The following is a 7,584-nucleotide window of genomic DNA, read 5'->3' as shown; positions in this document are numbered from 1 at the left end:
CCTCCCCGCCTGGCTCCTCCACCCCTTGGCCTCGCTCCCGCTTAGCTCCTTATCCCCCCCCCCGGCAGATCTCCATCTACCCCCCGCCCCCGGCTCCCCTGCCCTGTAGTGTCCCCCCTGAGACTCGGGGAGAGCGGAGCCCAGGTACGGCCCCCCCCCGGAGCCGGCGGCTTCCCCAGGCAGACGGGCACGTGCAGCTCGTTCACACACGCTCGCGGGGCCGCCTGAGGCGGAGCGCGAGCGTGTGTGCACGAGCGACCAGGGCACGTTCGGAGCCGGAGCCGGAGCCGGTCCCGGCGCAGCAGCAGCAGCAGCAGCAAGAGGCACTAGCGCGCCGGCCGGGCGGTGGGTGTTCCCAGCCCACCTCTCAGGATGGGGCGGGGCCGGCCGCGCACCGGGGATTTCAGCGACCAGAGCCGCAGCTGTACGGTCCCTCCTCCTCTTGCTCCTCCCCCGACTGATTGTTTTGGGGGGCGGGCGGAAGGGGGGATACATTACATGCCAGCAAAGCAGTTTAGTTCCTGCTGATCCATCACACGTACAGAAAAGGGACTTGCCCGCGCGCGGGGCTTGGTTTGTTGCTGGGGGAGAGAAAAGGGGGCCCCTTTTGTTTGGGTTGCCTTCGCCCCTCTGCTCCGCCCTCCCATCCCCTGCGTCCCCTCTGGTCCCCTGCGCTGAGGAGGGCAAAGAGAGTGGGAGAAAAGGCTGCCTCGCAACCCCTTTCCCCCCTTCTCGAGCGGGCCCCCAGTGCAATTCGATGCGTCCCTGGTAAGGCTCCCCCGCGCTATATTGTGTCCTCTCTTGTTTCTGAAGCCTCCACCCACTGGCCCACCCTACATTTAGCACATCATGTGATCCGGGTAAGTCATTTGCAAGTACAACAGTTCTCTGTGTTGCCCCCATTCATTTCCTGAGAACTGCATAGAGCAGCAGAGGGAGACCGTGTGAGTGAATGCGTGTGTGAGAGAGAACGTGTGTGTGTGTGTGTGAGAGAGAGAGGGGGGGGGAGGAGAGAGAGGGAGAGAGGGGACTCTGTATAAGGGAAAGAAAACAGTTTCTCCTGCTCTGCAGCTTCTGTTCAGGTCTGTGCCTATTCCATTTCTTATCAGAATAAACATACCTTTTCTTTTTTTCTCTTGCTGTCCCAATCAGTCAGCTTTCAGATAACATTTTATTTTCCTGTCATTACATTATTGTAAAATGTTGGAAGGCTGATCTCTCGAATGGGGCAAGCGCTGGAGGGCAGGAGGGAGAAGCTTTTGCAAACCAAGGATATGTGCAAGGCTTTTATTAAATTACCTGTAAAAAAGATGTTTAAAAAACCCCCCCAAAAACCTTTGTCAAATAATGCATGCTAACATGTAGTTTACACAGAGTGGGACTGTTTGGTCACGTAAGTGACAGTGGCAAGGAAACAGATCAATGTCATGTTGAATTTGGGGTTGCTGCTCTAGTTTGTCATTCAAAAAATCTGTTTGTGTGCATGTTATTTGGAGGAGGAGGGTAACGGGTTAAGGTGGGGATGACACTGTTGGCATTAATAGTGGTCATTGTGCTACAGTCGTTATTGTCTCCAGTAGTAATGATGTGTAACTGTCACTTGCCACAGTGCATAGTTCATGGCAGTAGCTGGGGGATGGCCTATGGCTGTTATTTTCAATTAAGGTGGACCAAGCTAGAGTTGACAAGGGAGAACTTTACATTGAGATCAGTCATGAAGAGTGTTGAGCGTCAGCTTGGGAGCCACCGCAGCTTGTCTGTTATAAGCTTGCTGTAACCTGACGAGTGAGTGTTGACCTCAGTGACATTAGTTTGTGTTAAAGCAAGAGGCTTCTATGCAAGAGGAATCAATTCTGATTTTATTCATAATAGAGCCTATTATTGGAACTTTCTGTGACCGTTTATATTGAGGGCAAAAAAGAACTTGCGAGAGCTGATTAATAGTGTATTTAAACTGAACGTTTGGGGGGGAAGTACCAAATCCTTTGTGCTATGTGTTCCCTCCATCTCTCCCACTCTATTCTCTCCCCTCACAAAAAGCTTACAGTTCTGCGTATCTTAACAGTAATAATAACTTTAATTCAACTGATAAAAGCTGACTGTGCTCAGTTAAAGTCTAAGTACAGTGGAATGTATAATCTGGATAAATAGCCTATGTAGTTGGTATTGTCACTTTTACTAATTTTAACTATTCAGATTGTTAAAGAACTGTTCTGTACAGATAATTTTAAGAAATTCCATTGAATAATGTTTTTTTAATCAAACTGATTAGTTAAAAAAATAAGTAAGGACTGTTGTACCAGTTCCTCTCCAATGCTGGGGAAACAAACACTCATATTTACATTAAAACATGTGCATAGAACTGCTACAGCAGACGAGTGCCAGTCAAACAAACGTCACCCTGTAAATCCACCTAAACCATTCCATTCCCTTTTCTTACTGGAGGATAGAGTTGTTTGGCAACGTAAATGGTCTGACATAAAATTTTGCTGATGACAGGCAGGGTGGTGCAGGAGTTTGCAATGTGAATAGGAGTGGTCACTTTTAAACACTGGGTGTATTCCTGTTAGATTTTTTTTTAAAACTGTCATTTACAGAAACATAATTTTAATTCAGTTTCAAGAAGCAGTAGCTGGGTTATTCAGTGTTAGCTGTTGTCACCACCTATTGCCAGATATGTTAAGATATGTATTTTATGCATTTAAAAGCAGAACAAAAATGAGTAGATATTATAAAATATATTGAAGATAAACAGTTTAGTTTGATTTTATGATTTATGTCAGCTTTGTAAAATTCTAAATGTTTGTGGCAATTTTTTTCCTGCATAAGTGGTTTACCAGCTCTTTTTTTTCATTGTCAGTCATGGTATAAATTTTTATTTTATTTTATTTTTTGCTATGGCATGCAGATATTCATGGCAACTTTGCAAGGGTGCTTTATATAGTACTGGTGCATGACCTCCATTTTCTGGTTGATCTCCAACTCTAAAATGTTAAAGGAACAGCAGAGTAACCTCGAGTGTAGAATTAGTAACTTTGCTGGAGATTGGAGACGGGGTGATATGGGCATTTTATTGATCATATAAAGCTATACTAAATCTAGACTAAATGTTCGTTTTTTTCTCTCTGTGTTGTTTTTTTTTAAAAAAGCTTCTGAACAGGACACAGTCAACTTAAAAATCTCATTACTGTCTGAAAATGTTGTACCGTCTAGGCAGTGGTTCTCAACCTTTCCAGACTATTTAACCCTTTCAGATGTCTGATTTGTCTTGCATACCCCAAGTTTTACCTCACTTCAAAACTACTTGCTTACAAAATCAGACTTAAAAATACAAAAGTGTCACAGCACACTATTGCTGAAAAATTACTTTTTCATTTTTTCTGTATGAAATTTTAGTTTGTACTGACTTTAGTAGTGCTTTTTATGTAGCCTGTTTATAAAATAGGTAAATATCTAGATGAGTTGATGTACCTCCTGGAAGACCTCTGTGTACGCCTGGTTGAGAATCACTGATCTAGAGTCCCAAATGAATCCTGTGACCACCATTGCTGAAAGAAGTTAGCAAATACAATATTCTCTTTTTTTTTTCTTCATTGTGGCTTTGGCTACATTTATGTACAGTCATTTTCACTGTTTTGCTGATGGTCATTTTGCCTTGTCTTTATCATGCGCTAGCATGTTGGCATCCCTCTTTCACTGCTCTGGAGGAGCTCACATGCACATATGTTCCCCAGGTGCTGGAGCATGTGAGGCTTACCAGAAGCAGCAGAGCTGCTGCAGTTTCTGAGTTTGGGGCAAGGAGGGTATCTGCTTTTCCAAGGACTCCTACTTGGAGCCAAAAAGGGCCAGGAGGGAGTGGGTAGCCACATGAACACCCATCTTTCCCTGGGCCTTTCATGGAAATGGAGCTTTAGGAGATGGGTTGGGCAGGGAGTGATGAAACCTGACCTTAAGTGCTGTGAAAGCCTCCATTTTCTTCTTCCTGGAACACTGTAGAGTCTGGGGAGAAATTGAAGGTTGATGTGGAGGTCAGAGAGCTCTCTCCTTTCCCAGGCCCCTACCTGCAATCCAGGAGCAATGGGTGCCTATCATAGAATATCAGGGTTGGAAGGGACCTCAGGAGGTCATCTAGTCCAACCTCCTTGCTCAAAGCAGGACAAATCCCCAATATTTGCCCCAGATCCCTAAATGGCTCCCTCAAGGATTGAACTCACAACCCTGGGTTTAGCAGGCCAGTGCTCAAACCACTGAGCCATCGCTTCCCCCACAATGCCTAGGAGGTGGGGTGGAAGTAGGAGGAAGGATTCTTGATTCCCTTTTCTACTTTACTTGTCTAGATGCTGCTGCTGTTATTGTAGAAGCTGGTTGACATGTGCAGGGATGAGGGTTGTGTTCAACCACTTTTGCTGGTGGTGTTCTCAGGCCTGCATGTTGTCCCTTGTAAAGATTCTTAATTGACCTAAGTAGAAAAATCCTTGTAAATATTTTTAAAGGAATTTTGTTAAGATTTAGTACAATTCAAAGGCTGCTCTGTTAGAATTTTTGTTGAAACTAGTCAGATCAGAAAATACTCAAGTTGGCTGTCACCTTAAAAGAGAGGTCCTCTAATATTTTGGGCTTGATTCTGCCCTCTGCTATGGTGATGCACTGGAATGGGCGTGGTAAGGGGCTTAGATTGTAAACTGTTTGAGATAGGGACCATCTTTTTGTTCTTTGTACAACGCCTAGCACATGGGGGTCTTGGTCGACGACTGCAGTGCCTAGGTAAAACCACAATACAAGTAATAATAGATGGAGCCTTTTTCCTTTGAGTATACCAGGTAGGAGTGCTCCCAAACACTCAAGCGCCTTTTATTATACTAGTGTCAATGGACAAAACACTAATGTAATTTAGTGGGAGCACGACTGAGCCCCAAAAAAGCACTAGGGGGGAATATTCAATCCTTGTGGTGTGGTTAGGGTTTGGGTGTGCCAAGTCACATCCAGTAGTTATGAAAATGAGGGTACAGCTCCTGAGCAGAGAGGAAACAATGTACATCCACTGTGATAACCTGAGATGAGCCATCATGCCCTGAAGCTGCAGGATTGCGTTTGTGAAGGTTGTGTGGCTGGCACTGCTCTTCACATTGCTACCCAACCTCCTGGTCTGCTCCTTACAGAAAGGGGTAGCATTTTGCTGGTGGAATGCTGGAAAATATATCTTAAAAATGTATCTGATACTGTTGCATTTAGGTCAAACATTGTTTCCTGAGGACACAATTATGTTTGAGGGAATATTTATATTTGTCAAATCAGCTGTGTGTGCACCCACGGATAAGATACTTTTGTATTAGAGGAATGGAAAAATAATTAACTTTATTTTTGTCAAATGTTTTATCTGTGGCTCATCAAGGTTGTTCCCTCCCCCCATTTGAGTGGAAATGACTGTGGTTTACCTTTCTCCGATATACAAAAAATAATAATTTTCCCTTCCAAGAAATTAGGTTTCATTTTTGGAAAAACTGATATTGGTGTAGCACTGAGGCCTTGACCTTCTCAACTCTTGGCTGGTGGTTGTTTACTACAGCTGCAGTCTGTGTCTGCTTGGAAGGGGAGGAGCTCAAACACAAACATGCTCACTTTCTCCAACTAAGATGAAAACATATTAAAAAGCCATTACATTTCATAGCAAGCATTAGTGAGACAGAGTTAAACAGTCATATTGGGGCTTTTCCTATATTCCTAAACAGAATATGCTAGGTTATATCTGTAAGATAGACTAAGTCTTGAAAGTGCAAATGTGAAAGCATGAAATGGCTAAATGTCTCATGCACTGAAGAAAATATTTGCTTTTTTAAAGATGAAATACAGGCTTGATGTTAGGAAAAGAGAAACAAAATATTTTACCCCAGTACTAAAAACATTTTAATATAGGTCAGAGTTGTTCAGTCAATCAGGAGCACTGTGTAACTTTACCCAGCGAGACTGAACCCAGGGTTCAGAAAGCGAACATTACACAATCCTCTTTTCTCAACTGAATAATATCGAAAGGGATTTTTTTTTGTTTGAAGGCCATATTAGATGAGAAATTAAGCAAAAGAGTAATATTTGAAGAATCACAATGTCAAAATGACTGTTTTAGTTTTAATATTTCTAAAAATAACTATTGAAAATCTTGGCAAGAGCGTTGACTTTAGTTCTAGTACTTGTCAGTGACCATTGGAAAAGTGGACAAACTGGGACAACTTCTTTTCAGAATGAAGATTTTGCAGTGTTTTCCAGTTAATTCATTCTGTGTGTGTACTTCAGGGTTTGTTTCCAAGCAGCAAAGTCAGAATAAGTGTGTGTTTTCCCTCTGGTTGTCTATTCTTAAGTCTTTTATTATTATACAGAGTAAAATCATTTGGTTACAAAAAATTGTTAAAAGAATTTTTTGAGGTGAGACAAGACAAGCGTAGAATTAACTTTGCTATGAAGTCAACTTGGAGTACTCTGCATAATGGAAACATACTGGGCCATAATGGAAACATACAGGGTGTGTTACTACCTTGCATTCCACTATAGGCTCTGTTTGTATTTACCATGGTTTATGGTAAGTGCCACAAACTTGGACTGGTTGAGCCAGAATCAAGCTATGAGAAATGCACAAAGTAAGTATTGCATTTTCGTGGAACAGTTGTTGTCTGTATCTTGTTTGTGTATGACAGAGAATTTGGCCTAATGCAAGAACTGGAGTCTGGAACTCTTTAGTTTTAATCCTGGCTGCACCACGTTATGGCCTTGCATGAATAATTACCCCTATCTCATTTTCTCTATCTATGACTTGGGGCTAATGGAACATAGAAATATATGTGGTAATACTTAGCTCACAGGGAAGAACTAATTTATTGGTGCTTGTAAATTGTTTTTGAAGAGGTAAGATAGGCCAAATCTAGGGATCAGAACCAGCCAAAGTAGTAGACTTGGGTGCTGGGTGTCTCTCTTGTCTACTGGTATCTACCTCCAGTCCTCAGAATACAGCCCACTCAAGGAAATCTCCTTCTACTTCAGCCTACTGTTTGAAGTAGCTTTTATGGATGCATTGTATCCCTGCTGCAAAGCAAAATACTTGAATCTGGGTAGCACTGGACCTTTGGCACTGCCCCTCCTTGCCCCTGTACACTGTTCTGTAGGGAGTCCCAATGCTTGTCCTCAGGCTTCATATTGATTACCCCTGAATCATGTTTCCATACATATAACTGTATTGGTTGACTTGTCATGGGAGCCTCTACAGCTGCAGAGACAAGGGCTGGATTTGCCAAGGTAAATGCTGTTGCTGATTATTATTATATACATTAAAACATTTAAAAAACATTAAGATTGCAAAGTCAAGAGCTGAAACGTTATGAAATGCCAGAATTAAGGCTGCTTGTATAGGGTCCTGTAAGAAAGAATATGTGATCATGTAATTAAAGACTGTGCGTATGCATTTTGATACAAGGAGGCTGAAATAAGGTGGCACAGGCAACCCTAATTTGGTATTTTATAACTTCTTAGCACGTGACTATGTGACCATAAACATTTTGATAGTTTTTTTAAATGTAACCTCTTATGTCTTGAAAAAGG

The 7,584-nt window shown here is 42.6% G+C and overlaps 1 protein-coding gene across 5 annotated transcripts in view; it reads left to right on the top strand.

Moving 5' to 3' along the window:
* Nucleotides 1-253: 253 nt before the first annotated feature.
* KLF12 (KLF transcription factor 12) overlaps nt 254-7,584 on the top strand; it is a 370,886-nt gene continuing 363,555 nt past the window's right edge. For 3 of the 5 annotated variants that reach the window (XM_075129024.1, XM_048852283.2, XM_048852239.2), the window contains exon 1: nt 1,002-1,082. The gene's annotated coding sequence lies outside the window, so the exon portion shown is untranslated. Of the gene's footprint in view, nt 346-499; nt 861-1,001; nt 1,083-7,584 lie in introns of those variants that run through there. The other 2 variants (XM_048852274.2, XM_048852249.2) reach the window with 2 other exon arrangements.

This window comes from Caretta caretta, chromosome 1, assembly GCF_965140235.1.
Source record: "Caretta caretta isolate rCarCar2 chromosome 1, rCarCar1.hap1, whole genome shotgun sequence".
NCBI classification, from domain to species: domain Eukaryota; kingdom Metazoa; phylum Chordata; order Testudines; family Cheloniidae; genus Caretta; species Caretta caretta.
The sequence above is the reverse complement of the archived record's forward strand: the minus strand, read 5'-3'. Positions and strand labels throughout refer to the sequence as shown.